The following is an 18,341-nucleotide window of genomic DNA, read 5'->3' on the forward strand; positions in this document are numbered from 1 at the left end:
ATTGTATTATCAGTGTATTTCCTCTCATTTTGCTTTGTGCTGGTAGAATGCCTGACGTCTCCTATCACACCTGTTTTCTATTATTTGTCCTTTTATTTTAATTCCCCATCTATTGTGTGGATTCTGAAAATCATCTGATAAATCCCATTCTCTACTTTTAAAAAAGCCCCTGAGAAGGTTTTAATAAGTGAAATCTGTATTTTTCTACACTATGCTCAATGAAAGTGTCCGGTGAATAACCCCTGATTGTCAGGTGTTCCCATCCCCATCATCTAAGCAGGGGGGATAATTAGCAGACACATGAAGGTTTACAATTCTGCAAATATCTCAGAAAGACCATTTGGCTGCTTGATCAGTAGAAGGATATTTTTAAAACTGCCATTTGAGATTCAGCTGTATTGCTAATTAAATGAGAATTTCATAAAAATAATCTGAAAAAAGTCTCCATTAATTGGAGAACGATAACGAACAGACTTGCTAAACAGAGGCATAAACGTCAAACAATCGAAGAGGAATAATAAAGTGCTGCGTTATCGTGCAATGCCAGGCAGCTTTCCTACTTTTATTTTAAGTTTTAACTTTTAGCAATTTTTTTTTTTTTTATTATGGTATTTGTGAATGGCATTCAAAAATGTGCTTTGCAATCATAATTTCCAACCCTTCGATTGGGTGTGAGCAATGCTTGGCAGCACTAATGGTGTCCTTGCTTCAAGTCTTCTTGCATTCTGTGAACAGCTTTTGTGTTCTGCAATGAATACGAGGGGGGAAACGCATTAATATTGTGTGGTTGTTATTCCTGCAGGGTAGTGGCATTATTGAATTAGTGATTCTTTGTAACAATAATGACTTCCAGTGCTGCATTGTACAGTAAAATACATGGAGTCAGGAAGGAACTGGGGAGCCCATTGGAAGACTCCAACCCAGTTCTGTCGCTGCTGTTCAGCACTCAGCTGCCACGTGCTGCACCTGTGCAGGGAGCAGAGTGCCCCTCCCTTCCCCACACCACTGGATGAGGATGGAGCAGGTATTTATAGGGAGCAGGCAGTGCTGCTGGGGCTGTGATCCTTGGCAGCCCCACGCTGGCATGAACGTGCCATGCTAACTCCTGGCACAGGGTTGTGTAAGTTGGGATTGCTCGGAGAGAAGAGAAGAGAGAAGAGAGAAGAGAAGAGAGAAGAGAGAAGAGAAGAGAGAAGAGAAGAGAGAAGAGAAGAGAGAAGAGAGAAGAGAGAAGAGAAGAGAAGAGAAGAGAAGAGAAGAGAAGAGAAGAGAAGAGAAGAGAAGAGAAGAAGAGAAGAGAAGGGTCCAGGGAGACCTTATAGTTGCTTTCAGTACTGAAAGGTGTCTGTGAGAAAGAGGGGGACAAACTTTTTAGCAGGGCCTGTTGTGGTAGGACAAGGGGTAATGGTTTGGGACTAACAGAGGATTGATTTGGATTAGATATTAGGAAGAAGGTTTTTATGCTGAGGGTGGGCAGGCCCTGGCACAGGTTGCCCAGAGAAGCAGTGGCTACCCCATCCCTGGGAGTGCCCAAGGCCAGGTTGGATGGGGCTTGGAGCAACCTGGTCTGGTGGAAGGTGTCCCTGAACCTTCAAGGCAGGGGGTGGAATGAGATGGTCTTTAAGGTCCCTTCCAACCCGAACCATTCCAGGGTTCCATCATCTTGCATTAACAAAAAGCTGGTGCCTTGCAGCCTCTACTCTGCCATGCCCCTGCCCCAGCCCTTGGCACTGTCTCACAGGCCCACAGCAGCTGACACAGAGCTGCGTGGAAAAGTTTGCAGTAATACCTCCATTAATTTTATACCAGCAGAGAGTTCTGAAGCTGTGGCTGCCTCCCTCGACATAAAATTTGCCTTCAAGTTGCCTCTGAGTGCCGCCTTCACACTCTCACAGCCCAAAGAGATTGACTGTGACACCGAGACTTCAGCCTTAGCATGAAGTGTCTCTTGGATATTCCACTTGTGTGAAAAAACCCAAACAAACCAGCTTTGTGAAAGCCCAGAGTAATGAGAATTGACTGCCCTCCATGAGAAATATCGATTAATTACTCTGCAGTGGAAAAAAAGACAACTGTGATGATACACATTTCCCAGCTACAGCACAAACAATTGCTTTTGAGGCATAGAGAGCCTGGGCTGAGGAACCTTGTAGAATTAAGTCATCTCCAGGAGGGAGACAGCAGCCAGGCTTACTGGAGTGCAGGAATATAGCTAGATTTTGGCCAAAGAGAGTTTCTTCTAACAGTGTTTGAAGCAAGGTCAAGTGTTTGAGTAAGCTGGTGTAGTGGCAGGTGTGCCTGCTCGTGGTAGGGGGGTGAACTAGATGGTCTTTAAGGTCCCTTCAAGCCTAAACCATTCTGGCATCCTGTGGTCGTCTCCTACACTTTTGGTTCAAGTTCAGTTTCAGCTTTTCTAGAAGAGTTTCTTATGGGAACATTTACTTAAGAATCTGCTTGGGTTCCTACCCCCTGAGGAGCCTTCTGGGGAGCTCCCTCAAAGTTTCTGGTGCTGGTGGCAGAGCTCTGGCTATGCCATTCTGCTGCAGCCCTGTGCCACCTCCCTAATCTGCTTAGACACCACAAGAGGGACACTGACCATGACAACCTGACCCACTCTAGAAATGGAAAAATCATTGCAAAATGGTATTTCTGGGAGTAGCAAAAAAAGAAAAGTCAATTTCACAGCGCTGGACTTCTATGTATCAACATGAGAATAGGAACCAAAAAGGCAAATGAAGAAATCAGCTGCACATCCTGCCCAGCTGTGGGCATGCTGTGCCTTTCCCAGTAAGCTGTGCACATGACCTGGAAAAGGAAAATATTAGAAAATATTAGAAAGTATCTTCTGCTGACCTGCTGGTCTCACTGGCTTCAGAGGTGGGACAGGACTTACAGTGGGTCCCTTTCCAGCTATGAAATCCTTGTCCTTTAATGGCATCCAGGTACATCCAGAGCCTACACTGTACTCAGTCCCTGCTGGGAGCACCCCAGGTTCAGCTCCTTTCTTAGACACAGCCCTTGGGTGACCTGAATCATGTCACTTCATCTGTCTCTGCAGCAATTCTCCTTTGGTTTCTTGGATGTAGTGCTTCTTCTGGGCATGCTAGGAAGAAAAACACATTATAGGTGGTAAAAATTCAGATAATTGGATAAAAGCAGAAGATAAATAAAAGTAAGATTCCCCCATGCATTCAGGCACCTGGTTCACTCCCTCCAGGGCTGTGTTGTGTAGGATTGTGCAGATGAGTTATTAGAGCAGCTGGTTCTCAGCTGCACTTTGGGTCTCCAGTGCCACAGGTAGCTGTTGCTCTCTGGAAAGTAGAAACACAAGGAATAGGCTAAATGTAATGTATGTATTTATACACTGCACACACACAAGGCAGGGAAGACAGCTGCATGACCACTAACTTGCAGAAGTTGTAAGTTCCTGTTGTTACCGTTCCAGCCCATCGCCACACGGCTGCTCCCTGGGAGCAAAGTGTGGGGGTGCTGCACACTTCCCTGCTGCCACCACGCTGGCAAGTCCCTGGCAAGTTCCAATCCTGGGGCAGGGGGACAGGCAGCTGGACCTGCCACACGTGTCCACGTGGTCCAGGTGTGCCCAGGTTGACAGAGGTACAGAAATGGAGGCTTTCCCTCCCACAGCTTCCCTGCTGCCACATTTGGAGCTAGATTTAAAAGCACGAGCCAACTGGTTCAGCTCTTCTCCAGTGCTACATACTATACTCTCTGAGGACCATGGGCCTTGGCCATCACCTGCTACAAGTAACCTGTGGGACAGACTATGGCCGGGACACAGCAAAGTGATTTAAGATGTGAATTTTTATGACATTTCTATACTTACAAAAGCTTTACTATAGACAGAATTAGATGTGAAGTGTTGGCAGAAGCACAAAATCATTGTCAGTGCCCTAACTCCCTGCTCCTCCATGAGTGAAGGGACTTCTGAAGCCTGGTTCTAGAAAATGCCACCATTGGGTTTCTCTGGTGCCTCAGGGAGAACTTGTAGGTGGCATTTGTCCAGTCCAGCCCAGCTCCGTGCACTGGGTTTTGGGGTTTTGGAGACCCCCCAGCTTTACCCCTGTGTGTGAATAATGTGGTGCTGACAAAAGCATCTTCATACCAGTATTGCTGTGCTTGTGTCACAGTTACAGTCTATTTACTGGAGTGATGTACTGGGATAAGTGCATGCATGTAGAACTCTGCTGGTAAAAGCAGGTCCTCTCTCCTCCCTTACAAAGATCTGTAATTGTATATACATTGCAAAATTGATCAGCTCTGAAGCATCTTCTCTTTACACTTAGAGAATATTTGAGCTGCTCACACTCAGCCAATTTCAAAGGTCATGGACGGTCTGATTTGTAGATGGACAAAATGTAAGTATTGGGGAGGATGAAAGTTTGGTAAGAAAGTTTCACAGGTATGTAGGCTTGGCAGGAAGATCTCTGAATGTAGAAACTGGGGATGAGGTAAAAATGAAAGCAAGTTTTGATATAGAATAAAAGATGTTTTGCTGAAACACTGATCGCTGAGTAACTGAGAAGGCAAAGGTTGGAGATGAGTTGGAAGGAGATTTTTAGGAGTAGGACAAAGGTATGTGATTACAAACAAAGACATGTTTTTCACCAAGTAAATAAGTCTCAAGAAGAGCATAAGTAAATAGAAAACATGTCTTTACCAAAAAGAGAGATATGGCAAACAAACAAGAAATGTTGATGTAGCAAGAAGAAGAAAGGTCTGAGAATTTTCCATTGTAAGCTTAAATTATAACTTACTTACTCTTGTGATTGGATAATAATGACTATAATATGGTGATGGTAGTAGTTATGATAGGCTATAGGCAAATGTAAAAGTATTGTGTATGGTGCTTATTGTTTGTTATGTGTTGAGATACTCTGCAAAGAAAAGTATCTGATGCTTTGTAACTTGAACAGAAAGGGGCTTCAGGTATGCCCACAGCTGGAGCTGGCAGCTGTAGGGCTGGCTCTGGATACCCGCTCCCTGAAATGCTGTAACCTCGCCTATGCAATAAACAGCTTTCAAGAGAGCCGCCTGAAGTCCAGACATCCTTCGTGAAACTTTCTCCTATAGTAAGGTTCAGCCTGCAGACAACCAGTCCAAGAAGCATTGTGTCACAAAGACGCTTTGTTGAATCCCAGTGGCACCTTGATTAGGTCAAGACAAGCTTTAACTCTGCCTTTCCTCCCCAGACCTGCTCACGATGGGGTTGGAGCATGGAGGGCAGTGCCATCACTTCTCCAGCACTTGCTGCAGGAGGGATGACCCTGTAAGCAGCAGTGAGTCCTGCATGCCTGAGCCCAAGGAGCTGTGACCCTGGGAAGCAAGTGGGCTCTATTTCCCTCTTAGCCTTTGGCACATCGACCAAGTAATTCCAGTAAAAATAAGATCCTAACTGGTCTGTTTGAAAGGGCAGAGGTGGCCAAACCAGCTCATGTGAGCAAAGGTGCTAAACCAATTATCAAAGATTTTCTTAGCCCAGAGTAAGAACGACAGGCTGGCATGGGTGGGAGGCTCATTTACAGTCCTGTATGCCCAATACTTTCCTTTTTCTCCTCTGCTGCACTCAGGCATTTCTGTAAGCAGTGCGTGACAATTCTGGGCACACACCACACCAGCAATTAATTGGATTTGTGGGCCTTAATTCCAGCACCCCTTGAAACGTTTCTAGGGGCTCATAAAAGATGGGGACTGAGCAAAGTAGTAAGAGGCAGGTACAGTGTGGAGAGGACCCTTTTGTTAATCCTGCTCTGCCTATCTTTCATTAGCACACCTCATTATGACATCCTATAGATTTGTGCTCCGGCTCCACTGGTGAGAGGCAAATGATGTTTTAATGAATGATGGTGTCTCGAGCTGATAAGGGACTGTCCCTCACTCCCACTGAACAGAGACTGTGCTCGGCACCATGTGTCCAACTGCACTTAATGTAATTGGATGAAACTTGTAATAGTTTGTTCACTCCAGGTGGGTATAAAAGTCACGGCAAAAAGTCCCAATGATAAAATATCAATTGCTGTCCCTTGCTCAAGGGTATAATTGTGCTTAGTGGTACTTGAGGACCAAAGAATCCAGGCTGGAAGATAATGGGAGGAGGCATGTACAGCCCAAGGCAGAGGCACCTTCAGCTCAAGGCTGCTGAGGCAGGGGCCAGAGCAGGAAGAATGTGCCCAGACACTGGCACTGCTTTTGGAAACTGTCTCCCCAAGCAGTATTTACTCATCCTATGCTCAGAGGATACTCAGAGTAGCCTCATGTGGCTCAGTCCTGGTGCACTCATCTTCCTCTGACTGTGAGGGTGGGCAGGCCCTGGTGCAGGGTGCCCAGAGAAGCTGTGGCTGTCCCTGGATCCCTGGCAGTGTCCAAAGCCAGGTTGGATGGGGCTTGGAGCAACCTGGGATAGTGGGAGGCATCCCTGCCCATGGCAGGGGGTGGAGCAAGATGAGCTTTAAGGTCCTTTTCAACCCAGACCATTCCAGCAGTCTGTGATTCCTGCAGCTCTGGCACAGCACTGGTGTGGGAGCGGTGGCTGTGCCAGTGCCTGCTCCAGCTCTGTGCTGCTGCAGCCCCATCTGCCTCAGCCATGGTGTTTTATAACATTTTCCCAAAGCCATTACTTTTACACCCTGAATGATTACTTCATTTAGCACATACATCAGAACTAAAACACCCAATATTAGCTCATTTAAGTTCATGCTCAGTGATGGATTAATCGTTTCTCTTTTCTGGAGCAAAGCCCAGTCCATTTCATCTGAGGACCGAGGAGAAATGTTCCCTTGTATCTTGAAGTCTGAGACATCTGCTGTGCTTTGTGGATCTGCTTGTCCACAACCCCCCCTCCCCCAAGATGCTTATATATATTAAAAAAAGAGAAATTGCTAAAGATATAGATCACACCCATTTTTTTCCCTGCTTTCAGAACAGGTGCAAAGGAAGCATATCAACAGTTCAGTCAGTATGAGCCTGTGTCTGTGTGTCCTTTGACGTTTCAGATGTCACATCATGTTACAGTGGGTATTGCTGTCTTGTACTATCGTGTGTCACGGGCCACACAGGGAAATGAGGAGATTGGAACAGGTCCTTAATGGACAAACACAATGAGAGCAGATACCTGTGCTAGCTCCAGCCAGGCTGAGACCAGAGAATCCTGTGTGCTAAATATTATGGCCAAGATAAAAGCAATGGGTGGGTGATCAGACTGAAACGCTTGAGGCCTCCTGTTCCCCAGAATTAATAGAAGTGTTGGTCAGTCAGTGCAATGAGTAAATGATGTGAGGAAAGCCCCTCTCTGTCACCCTCGTGGGCAGCAGACCTGTAGCAGGAGCCAAGGCTGGGTCTACGGCCCGTGCCAGGAGCCAGACTGGGAGGCATCACTCAGTCAGAACTACCTGGGCTCCAGTGACAGTTTCTCACCTCCAGGATCTCTCTCTACAGAAGCTGTGCCTGATGAAGTCCATTTACTTCCAAAGCATGGGTAGCAGATGTTGTTTTTGGGATGATTTTCCCTCCTTTCTCACTAAAACATCAGCAGTTTGTGAATAGCTGATGAGGAAGGAGGGCAAAGAGAATTGGGTATGGGATTGGAGATGTTCCCAAGCTGTTAGAGTCACTTTGTTATTGAGCTCTCTCTATCTCCTTGTCCTGTGTTTAGTCAGAGACCAAGAGTGCCACTGTCTTTCAGTATTGTGAAAACACATGGAACAAGAAAACAGTGCTGAAACATTTCAGGCAGTCTCCCTTACCCTGTGCTCAACTATTAGTCTTATTGTCAGCAGGAGGAAAGAGGTACATACCATTTGAAAGTATTTAGAACTCACTATGTGGTTTCAAAACACAGGATCCTGCAAGGAACTCCTCTCTTCGGTGTCACAGGCAATTAAGTTTTTAAGAGGTTTTCTGTAGCATTAGCAGACCATATAATATTCTCAAAAGTGCCTTTATAGCATCCTATAAGGACAAACTGCTTGCATCTTCCTTGGAAAATAAAAGGCTAAATTCCAGTACTGGAAGGTGACCAAGTTCCATTTCATGGATGACTCAAGGTGGCTGGGTGTGCACTGCTGCTGCTGCCCCCTCCAGCCATGGCTCTAATTCTCTGTGGGGAACTGCTCCCCACACCCAAAGCTCATTACCAGGAACTGCTCCCCAAAACCAAAGCCCTCCACCAGGGAGGGAAGGCTCCGTCCTGCCTCTTTGCCCTGTGCGTGGGAAGCATCCAGCGGCAGGGAGAGTGAAAACCAGAGTAAAAAGGGTAAAAAGAAGCAAGGAAAGCCCACCCTTGGGATTGGCCCTCAGGTGCTCCAGAAGTATATTTCTATTAGACACTGCCATCCTTTCAGGCTGTAATGTATTCCCTCATTATGGTAAACATCCACATGGCATTTGTTTCTGGAATGATATTGCACAAAGCCGTGTAGTAAAAATGCCTCTGATCTCACAAAGCACAAGGCTCAAGACAAATAAAATCTGTAAACAGTTCTGCACTCCAGGATGTTTTATGAGCTGGACCAGCGTTTACTCAGGGCTAATGCTGAAGAAGTTCATTTGATCTGCTGGAAAAGGCTCTGTTCCCTCAGGAGGCTTCATTCCTCAGGGGTATCGGCACGGTCACTACAATCCAGCTCTTGACTACCTTCTTCCCTTTGCTGCTGCAAGCTGGTGTCATTCATTGCACAGTTCCCTCTCCCAGCAATACTTCCCTGATATTTAGAAAGGTATATAAATGTCAGCAGGCCGGCGGCGGCCCGGAGGAGTCTGCAGGCAGCAGGCAGGTGTGGAGCTCACTGGCTTGGGTTACACTGAAACCTGAGTGCTGGGAAAGGGCCAAGCACTCCCCTCCCAGGGCTCCTGGGCTGCACTGCAGGCTGCTGCTCCTCAGGGAGCCTGACACCGGGCAGTGGCAGGAGAGGACAGTGAGCGATGGCATCTCTCACATAATCTCCAGCAGCACCAGCCTGAGGTTTGCAGGGAGTGCACGAAGCCAAGGCTGTGCAGGAGAGAGGGCCAGATCCTTGTTTGAAGCCCCTGTATCACGGTGAAAACTGGAGCAGGGCCATATATGTGACGTGATGAGAACATTAAAAGGATCATAGAATCATGGAATCATAGAATGGTTTGAGTTGGAAGGGATCTTAAAGTCGATAAAAAATTAACTAGTTCCAACACCCTACCATGGACAGGGACACCTCCCACTAGCCCACAAGCCCTGTCCAACCTGGCCTTGACACTTCCAGGGATGAGGCATCCACATCTAACTGAGGCTCTGAGATGTTACAGACCAGGCTGAGGCCAAAAAGCCTTTTGCTCACTGCCTGAAGCACATGGATTTTTTGGATTTTAAAATACAGCTGTCAGTTGGGGAACCTTCTAGAAACACAAGGATAGAACCAGCATGGCACTAAAGTGACCCATCTGGGCTGACTGCCTGACAGCCATTCCCAGGGGCTGACCTGCTCTGTGCCCTAAAGGGTGCTGGCTAATCACCCCATGGAGGTGAGGGAGACGGAATATCTCACCACACCCCATAATGGAATCAGGAGACATCCCAGGGTGTGATGAAATCAAGAGATGCCCATTTGGAAGTGGGTGGCTCCAAACCAAATCAGGGCCAACTAACCAGCTTGCCTTGTCCAGGTGAGTTCTGATCATCTCCAAAACTGGAGATCCTACAGCCTCTCTGGCCTCTCATCTGGCACTTGACCATCCTCAGGGTGGACACTTTTGGCATCATATCTCATCAGAACTTCCCATGCTGCAATTTGTGCCTGTTGCCCCTTGACCTGTCACTGCCTCTCCAAGCACAGTCTGACTCTGCCTTTTGCACACCCTCCTCTTAAGGTCATCAACAGCAGTAAGATGTCCCCTTTCCCTTCTTGAAACTCCAGTTTTTCTCATTCTTGTCCCAGTACATTGATGTCTTTTTGCAAAGGGAAACCCAAAACTGGCCACAAAACTTCCAGTGCTCAAGTACACATAGGAACAGCTCTGGGATTCACATCTGCAGCCCGTGAGCAGCTCCAGCTGTGCTGCACTAATTCATCACCCACTGGTGGGTGTCAGGAGCTCCTGCAAAAAAGCAGAACTCAAAGAACTTTCTCAGCTGGTTCCCCTTTGACAGATTTCAAGCGTTCACTCTTCTCTCATCTGGCCATTTGTAAGGGGTTCACACGTCCATGGCTGCTCCGTTAGAGCTTGTCTGCACTGCTGGAAAGCTTCATTAGTTCAGGACACCCAGTGCACGTCTCCTGTTCAGAGGGAAAAGCAGAGGGGAACACAAGCCATGTTAGTTACAGCATTAGGGAAACTCATTACAGCCAAGCTCACCTACAGACCTAGGAGGATTTTATCTTCCTGCTCTCTTTACCTCATACAAGTCTTTGAGAAAAAAAAAAGAAGTGATTTTTTTGCTAAAAGAAAGATCTCAGAATTTGTTTTGGGACAGACCAAAAAGCCCAAGGGTTTTGAAAGATACCAGGAGGAAGAGGGAAGATGGCCCCAGGCAGCACGAACAGGATGAGATGCTATTAATGCACCAACTCCCCTGTCTGACCATGAACCCTTTCCTTAGGAAATTCCAGAAGGGTCCAAATCTGGCATGTGAGAGGAGAAAACTATTTTTAATAAGGCTGGTGCAGGTCTTTCTCAGGTTTACAGTCAGTTCCTTCTTGCAGCTTGTACCTAATGGGGATTATGTACATTACATGATCACATCAGATGCTGTGGTCCCATACCTTTAGAAATTTCATTCTTTTTTTTGAGCAGCAAACCAGAGACTGTGGAAAGACAGAAGGTATGACTGAAAATGGGGAAAAAATGGTGGGGGAGTAATGGCCTTTTGCAGTCCTGACTGAAAAATGGAAAGTCCCTAAGTCAGCCATCCTTTTGGAAACCTTTGGCCTCAAAATACACTTTGTAACTGATGTGTTTTAATTCCAGGAAAAGCACACTGAGCTGAGGCTTAGACCTTGGGCAAATTCGCCTTTTGGCTCAAACAGCAAAGATCTTGAGCTGAAAATGCCTGCTGCTGACAGTCTGTGCCATGGTTGCGTCCCAAACACTGCTGGCATAGCTGTGGTGGAAAAAATAAAATACATTTCATTCCCCAATGGTCATGCTGTAATGGCATGAAATTAGAAACTCTAATCAATAGTGCTTTACACAGCATGACTCTCATGTCAAAAGAGCCCATGGTTTAAAAAAGAAGAGTCACAAATAAATACGAAAATCAAGGCTGTGAAGCATCAGTAATGAAGTATAATTCTGTCAAGCAGTCCCAGCCACTGATTCTCTTCACAAAACCTTCACTCACCCAAGCCTTCGTTCTGCACACCTCCCTGCTCTTCCATCTCCACAGAATTTTCCTGTATTTATTTGCCCTTCGCACATGAAATGTCACTGATTCGAGCGTGAGTGACGAAACTGGGAGGGCAGGGCTGTGCTGCAGCCCTCGCTCTGCCTCTGCTTGGTTCTCAGTACTTTCACCTCTCTGCTGCTTTGGCAAAGGCCCCAGCCTGTATCTGCTCACCTCGCTGGGGCACATGCTGAGACCAACCACACACCTTGCTTCTAAAATGCACCTCTTCTATTCCTATAAAGCGTAAATAAAATGCAGGTTATTATTACTATAACAACAGCAGAAGTTAGAGTTATCCTATTTATATCAAAAATTATAGACAGCTCTCCTCAGACCCTTATTTTTTGTTTGTACAGGCGACACTGCTAGAAGAACCACCAGAGATAAAGTATTCAAAAATAATAAGCAGACTCCCAAAGGCATGAAGAGCTGACAGCTACAGGGCTCTCTGTCTGTCATACAAGTCTTTTGGGAGATTGTGGCATTTTGTTCAGGGACAGGGTTTGGGATTTTTCCAGCTCTAGTTTTAAAGCTGCTCTCACCATGCACTGCTAACATTAGCACAGCTTGGCAGGTGGAGGAGTGCCCTGAAAATAGAGAATTCTTGGAGTGGAGATTTTGTTAATTAGCCCTTCTTCCTGCACACAGCCCTGGCTCTCCGAGCAGCTCCTGTGGCAGGGGGGCAGTGATTGACCAAAGGTTGGATGCCTTCAGGAGGAGAAAAGGTAAGAGCTGCCTGGCTTCCAGACATAAATGAAAGTCCTCCAGAAAGACCTGCTGAATCCAAAGTCAGTGGGGGAAAAAACCTTACATGGCCTCAAGAGAAAGTCTCAATCTTTGTGAGGAGTGTCTCTGGCAGTTTCTGTGTCCTTTCCCTAATTTTGCCACTGAACCACGGTACTTTGGTTAATTGAGTTACCTGCAGCCTCGTCTTTAGCACAGAAATGGATGTTTTTCCCTTGAGCCAGTATCAGTGAGGACAAAGAAGCAGAGGTTACACACTGAGTCCATGGCCCGAAGCCCAAATGGAACCAGTGAACACAAACCCCAGGTAACAACTCTGCACTCCAGACATGCCAAACTCCATCCCTGAGCAGAGGGGGTGGACTGGGTGACGTCCATGGTCTGTTCCAACCACACCCATTCTGTGGTTCTGTGAATTCCCAAAGAGAGAGGGGTGTTTTGGAAAGGGCATGTCTGCCTGTGCTTCGTGCTGCTGAGGCGAGCCCCCCAAACACTTCCTGGAGAAGGTGTCCATGGCTCCCATCAGCAGGGCACCATGGGCTGGGCCCTGCAGAGCAGTTCCCACAACACTGCTTCAGCTCTCTCTCTCTGAACAGTTGCATTCACTTCACAGCAGTCACTTACATCATGCCACGTCTGAAAAGTAGGATGAAAGCCAAAAATTATGTCTTTCCCAAGCTCTCAATAAAACCAGTGACTTGTGCAATACATACAAAGCTTTAACTTGGGGAACTTCAAGTCACCAAGCATCTGTTAATCAGCAATGTGCCAGTCCCTGGGGATTGTGGGGATGTTAAAAGGTTATCCTGCTCTCCCACACATTGCACTGCTGAGCTCCATTACACAACCAAAGGATGATTTCACGTGTCGCAAAGAATTTTTGATTCTCCGGATATTATTTTAGATGTGGAAACTCAGCTGCTGAATGCTGCTTTTCAGGTTAAACAAAACTTACAGCCAACACTCATTCTCACACTATTAATGAAGATAATCTTGCCCCGCAATTGACTTTTTTCCAGAAATAGCAGGAGAGGGATTTTCAAATCCTTTCAGGTTTGCAAAACGTTATCTCACTCTATTCCTTTAATCTCCTGATGCTGAAAGATGGATCTTTTTCTCTTACGGCTGGATGTACTTCTACACTTCAGCAGCAAACCATGAAAGGGAATCAGGCTTATGGAAAGAAATAATAAAGAATTTGCAGTGTTAAAATTTACTTGGGCTTGTCTGGACTTCCTCAGCTTTGAATTCCAACATGATTGACCAGATTGAATGTTACACAAAACCAACTGACAAGCTCTGTGTACAAAGGACTGCTGGGCAGGGGAAGGGACTGTATTCTGCTCCAGGGCAGTGGTGGACAGGACAAGAAGTTGGAGAGCTTGAGCACAGCCAGGGAGAGAGGTAAGTTGGACTGGGGAAAAGATTCTTACATCAGCACCAGTACTGAGCACTGGGATACACTGCAGGGTCTCAAGTGCCAGAGTTTTAAGAACATCTTGAGGAAATATGACAGGGTTGAAGCTTATCCATCCTTGGAAGTGTTTGGCCAGGTTGGAGGGGGCTTGGAGCAACCTGAGATAGTGGAAGGTGTCCCTGCCTATAGAGCGGGGTTGAACTAGATGAGCATTAAGATCTCTTCCAACCCAACCCAAACCATTCTGTGATTCTGTGATGACACTGCCCTGGAGGAAGAAGGTAACCTGGAAAATCTCCCAAGGTCCCATTCACTTTCTGGTTTCTAGAAAAACCCACAGATAAACTGCACAGCTACAGTAAAAGGCAGAGCAGTGCATTCCCACAGCGATTCCTACTCCGGAATTGCAGGGAAGGCACAATTCATAGCCTGCTTTTTCATTTCCATGAATCTTAATTGTTCACATAATAATCGCAGAAGTATTTAATAATACAAAGCATACGGGCCAGATGTTCCACTGGTGTAAATCAACAGCACTCGGGAAGCTTCAGTGGTGCTGTGCTGGCATAATCATTTGAAGCTCTAGTGCTGCATCTTTAAGGTGGCTCTCAGGATTTTAGTACCTTCTTACTGTTTCCACTAAAACCAAGTCACAGAGTTTATTGCCCACCTACAAATGGCCACCTCCCACCAAATGCTCAGAACTGAAGATCAAAAACCCAAAGTTCAAAATCGATTGACTTCAGGTCACTTTAAAAGCTCTGGTCCAGCCTCTGCTGGCCATCACTACGTTTTATCATGGCCACATACTCCTCCAGCTGACCTCACCCTGTCCCAGGCCGGCACAGACAGCACTCACTCGGCCAGAGGTCCATGAAGTGCCTTGTCTTAGTCTCAGCTGGTGTGTGAGCTCTGCTTTATTTGCTTCCCACTATAAAAAAAAGAAAAAGCTTTTAATTCACTTCCTCCTGGGAGTTTCTGTGATGCTCATTGATCCAGTCTACAAGTACTTTGCAAACACTAATGGATCCAGTGAAACTCTCCGCTAATCTCCTCCTGAAACTTGGCACCAAACTGCTCATTTCTGATGGCTTCTCCTTTTACAGTTGTTTTGCTTTGCTACCTGTTTCAGAGCCACTCCAGGGCTCATTAATTGTCCATCCTTTGTCCCTTGAAAATTTTCCTTTTAATCTTTCCAGTCACATGTTGGATACTGATGTGAAACAGACTTCAATTTGCAGGTCTTTCACACCTGCAATGATACTGTTTGAACTGATCGTGGCATTACCAGTTGCACATGGACATCTGTAATTGAACTGAAAAGCTTTGCAAGATGTATTCATTGGACTTCTGATCTCATTTGTTAGAGAGCCTTAGGGAATGAGCAATTTCCACTCCTCAATTTATGACAACTGGTCATAGTTACTTAAACGGAATAAAATAAATCCTGTGGCATGTGTCCCTTCTGGAAAACAGGTTGACAATTGTGCCCAGAAGAGAATTAAATTGCCCAGTGACAGTGCTGTATTGAGAGAAAAATATATTGATAGAAGAAAGTAATGGTAAAGTGTTTTGTGGAGGTTCCCAGGTTAATATTCCTTCTGCTAACGTGACCCCCTGGTTGAGATTCTGGGAAATTTCAATAAATTGTGTGGAGACTATGCAAATAAGCTGGTCTGCTGTATTTGAAAATAAGCTATCCTTGTGTTAATTCTATCTGGGGCTAAGGGGTGACCTACTCCACTTCCATAACTAGGACTGGATTTTCAGCTGTCAGGAACAGCTGGATTTTCAAAAGACCTTCAGACCAGCATGGTTGGGCTCTTTGGGCAGCCCTGTGCATGCAGGAGGAATTTCACTGACCACCCAACCATTAATCCTCAAAACGCCACTCCTAAATCAGTAGATCTTTCTTTTATTTCATGTAACAAGCAACTTAGGATTCTTTTTTTTTTCCCCCTTGGGTTGAAATTGCAGTGTCTGGATATAAAAGCATCTGATTCTACACTCAGGCAGTTTTAAAGCTGAGGTTTGTGCTGAGGCCCACACATCCCCCTGTGCACCACAGGATCAACCTGGCACCCTGCCATAATACCCAGCGTTGGAAAGGCTGAGGAACTTGGGAATTTGTTCCCATGTGCAATACTGCAGCAAGAACTCCATCTGGGGACCTCTGACTTTGTCCCCTCCACGTGCTGAGCTGCCCTTCAGTCAGGGTCCTGAGAGCAGTATGAACCCCAAACAGCCAAGGCTGTTTAACTACACCTGCAGAGCTTGGCCTGAAAGGAGGCCAGGTCCTTCTGCTTTCTAGCCCAGCCCTCTTTTCCACTGCCTTGTTCCTCTCATGTAAGCACCCCATTCCCATCCAAAGTGTGTGAAGTGACCTCCTGGAGGGCTGAGGAGCCTGTCCTCGGTGTCAGACAGCACTTGCCACAGCTATCAGTGTTCTGCTGTGTGAGGACACTAGTGTGGATTTATGAAATTATCTTAAATCCAAGCTGCACATTTCTTAATTATCAGTATTCTTTTCCTGTACAAGTAGAATTTGCATAATTTCCCAGCAGTAGAATAGAGCAACATCAAGACAATAAATAAAAAAATTCACCAATTCATCACAGAACTGCTCATCCAGTTGCCAGAATTGTTCCTTTTCCTTGCATAGCTAAAGCAGACACCAAGGAAGAGCAGATCCTTCATTTAGCTTCCAGAGAACCACATTGGCTCATGCTGGTTGAAGAGTTGGCCCTGCATTAGTCCACAAGTTCTTCATGGAGATAGTTTTGACAAAGAATGCCAACTGAGACAGTCATTCCAGAAATCTTTAAGCATTGGTGCTGTTACAGGCTGTGCTCTTGGCACCAGTGAGCACTCACAGCAGTGCTGGGACCAGGGGACACAGGGGACACACACAGTGCTTTGCAGGCTGAGACCTTACAGAGCAAAGACTTTCACCATTTGTTTTTTAATAATATGGGAATGTGCAGCACGGGCAGCACATTCTTCAGATCCAGGCAGGCCAGAGGTGCAATCAGCAGTGTCCTAACAGCAGAAAAACAGGCAGTGGATTCACACAGATCCCACTGCCTTCCAGGGGGGTTTGATCCTCCAGCACACCTGGGGTGTGCAACTCATCCTGCTCTGCCAGGAGCTCCTGGGCCAGCCTCCACCTGCAGGTGCAGGTGGGCAGCCCGTGCCCTCCTCAGCCTCTCTGCACCTGCTGGGGACTATTGCAAATTGCAATTAGGAACCCAAACCACTGAAGAGCTTTAATCCAACTTCATTTCCTTGCTGTCCACTAAATGGCAATGACATTAATGTGATTTTTATCACTTCAGATAGTCCAGCTGCCCACATGAAAACTAGAGATATATTTTGACCCTGTCTTGTCTACATTTGTGAATGGTTCAAACACTTGCCATCCTGCCACCATGTAACTCAAAATGCCACTATCCCAAGTGATGTATTTTGAAGAGGGACCATCCTCCTGTTGTACTGTATCAAGGGAATGACAGGTTCTTGTGGTGTACTTCAGCAGAAAGATGACACTCTACTTTTGTGTCTTAAGGGCTCCAAGATACATCAGGGGAAGTGCTGGCGGATTCCTGGGACCTAGAGGCAGGCACAAGGTGTTATTGTCAAAATAAAAGAGAAAAACTGGGGCAGATCTTGAATCTGACTATCCCATGATGATAGCAACAGGCAGGGGGTCATGTAGGCATTCTCTTGTGGCAGATTGGGATGTTTCCTCATCACATTATCAGTTCAGCCCAAAAGTGTGTTCCTAAAGCTATCAGCTCAGAATTCAACTTTTGCTTAAATTTTACCATATGCTTCACTCCACTGGACTTGCAGTGGATTTGCACATATTTAATTTTAAGTACCTGCTTTGCTGCCATTCTAGCTGGGGGTGGTAACCTGGATTTTGTAAGGCTGAGCTTAGTTCTGTATAGTCAGAAGAAAAGCAGAATAGGGAAAAAATTCAGCAAAGAGCAGCAAAGATATGTGAAGAAAGGACACAATTGCCCACTCACTGATACTTTATACATTCCCTAGCATCAGAGGAGCTAATTCCAGCACAGGTTAAGCAAGAGGCATGAAGCTGTAGTGGCTCTACCAGCCCTCAGCAGCAGGTGAAGCAGAGCCGGTGACAAAGAGCAAAGAGGGAGCTGCAAGAAGTCACAAACCTCTGCAAGGTCCAAATGCACTTGTGAAACAGGTGACCCCGATGCAAAAAAAAATGCAAAAAATCTAAGATTTCTTAGAGGCCCAATTGTAGGGCAGCCCCAAATCCCTGAAGTCAGATTCCCCATTGCAGAGCACCCTGAGTGCAGCGTGGCAGGTTTATCACCCAGCCAAGTGACACAAGAGTGCTGGCCAGAGTGGGAAGTCCCTGTTCCTAATTCCACCAGTGATTTACTGGCTCAGGTTCCATCTCCACAGATTTAAAGCCTCACACTGGCTCCTAAGGCTATGCTATATAAAATTTGATTGTTACATTCAACGGCCTGTAATAAATTAAATGAACTATCAGTAATAAGTTCACAGGCAACACAATCTTTTTTCAGTCAAGTATACTTCCTTAAAACATACCAGCACCATCAAATGTAACTAGATTTAATTTCATGCTGAAGAGTCTGTGAATATTCATTTTAAAATATTCACGAAGAGCCTAATTTTAATTTGTGTGATGTTTCTGCTAATACCAATGCCTACTTAAAATACCCATTAAAAAGCCTTAAGAATATTAACAGGGAATTCTTACAGAAATGCACTGGAGTTTTATGTTTTGAATTACCATTACAGGCTTTT

At 45.9% G+C, this 18,341-nt stretch overlaps 1 long non-coding RNA gene across 1 annotated transcript; it reads right to left on the bottom strand.

Moving 5' to 3' along the window:
* Positions 1 to 1,590: 1,590 nt before the first annotated feature.
* Positions 1,591 to 4,366, bottom strand: LOC121663480. Its single transcript, XR_006015641.1, has 3 exons — positions 3,200 to 4,366; positions 2,894 to 3,103; positions 1,591 to 2,805 (listed from the first exon to the last, which is right to left on the bottom strand). It is a non-coding gene; the product is annotated as an uncharacterized LOC121663480 (long non-coding RNA).
* Positions 4,367 to 18,341: the final 13,975 nt, after the last annotated feature.

Source organism: Corvus kubaryi, unplaced genomic scaffold (genome assembly GCF_017639235.1).
Source record: "Corvus kubaryi isolate FWS band 111438036 unplaced genomic scaffold, C.kubaryi_AGA036_p1.0 37284, whole genome shotgun sequence".
In the NCBI taxonomy this organism is placed as follows: Eukaryota; Metazoa; Chordata; class Aves; order Passeriformes; family Corvidae; genus Corvus; species Corvus kubaryi.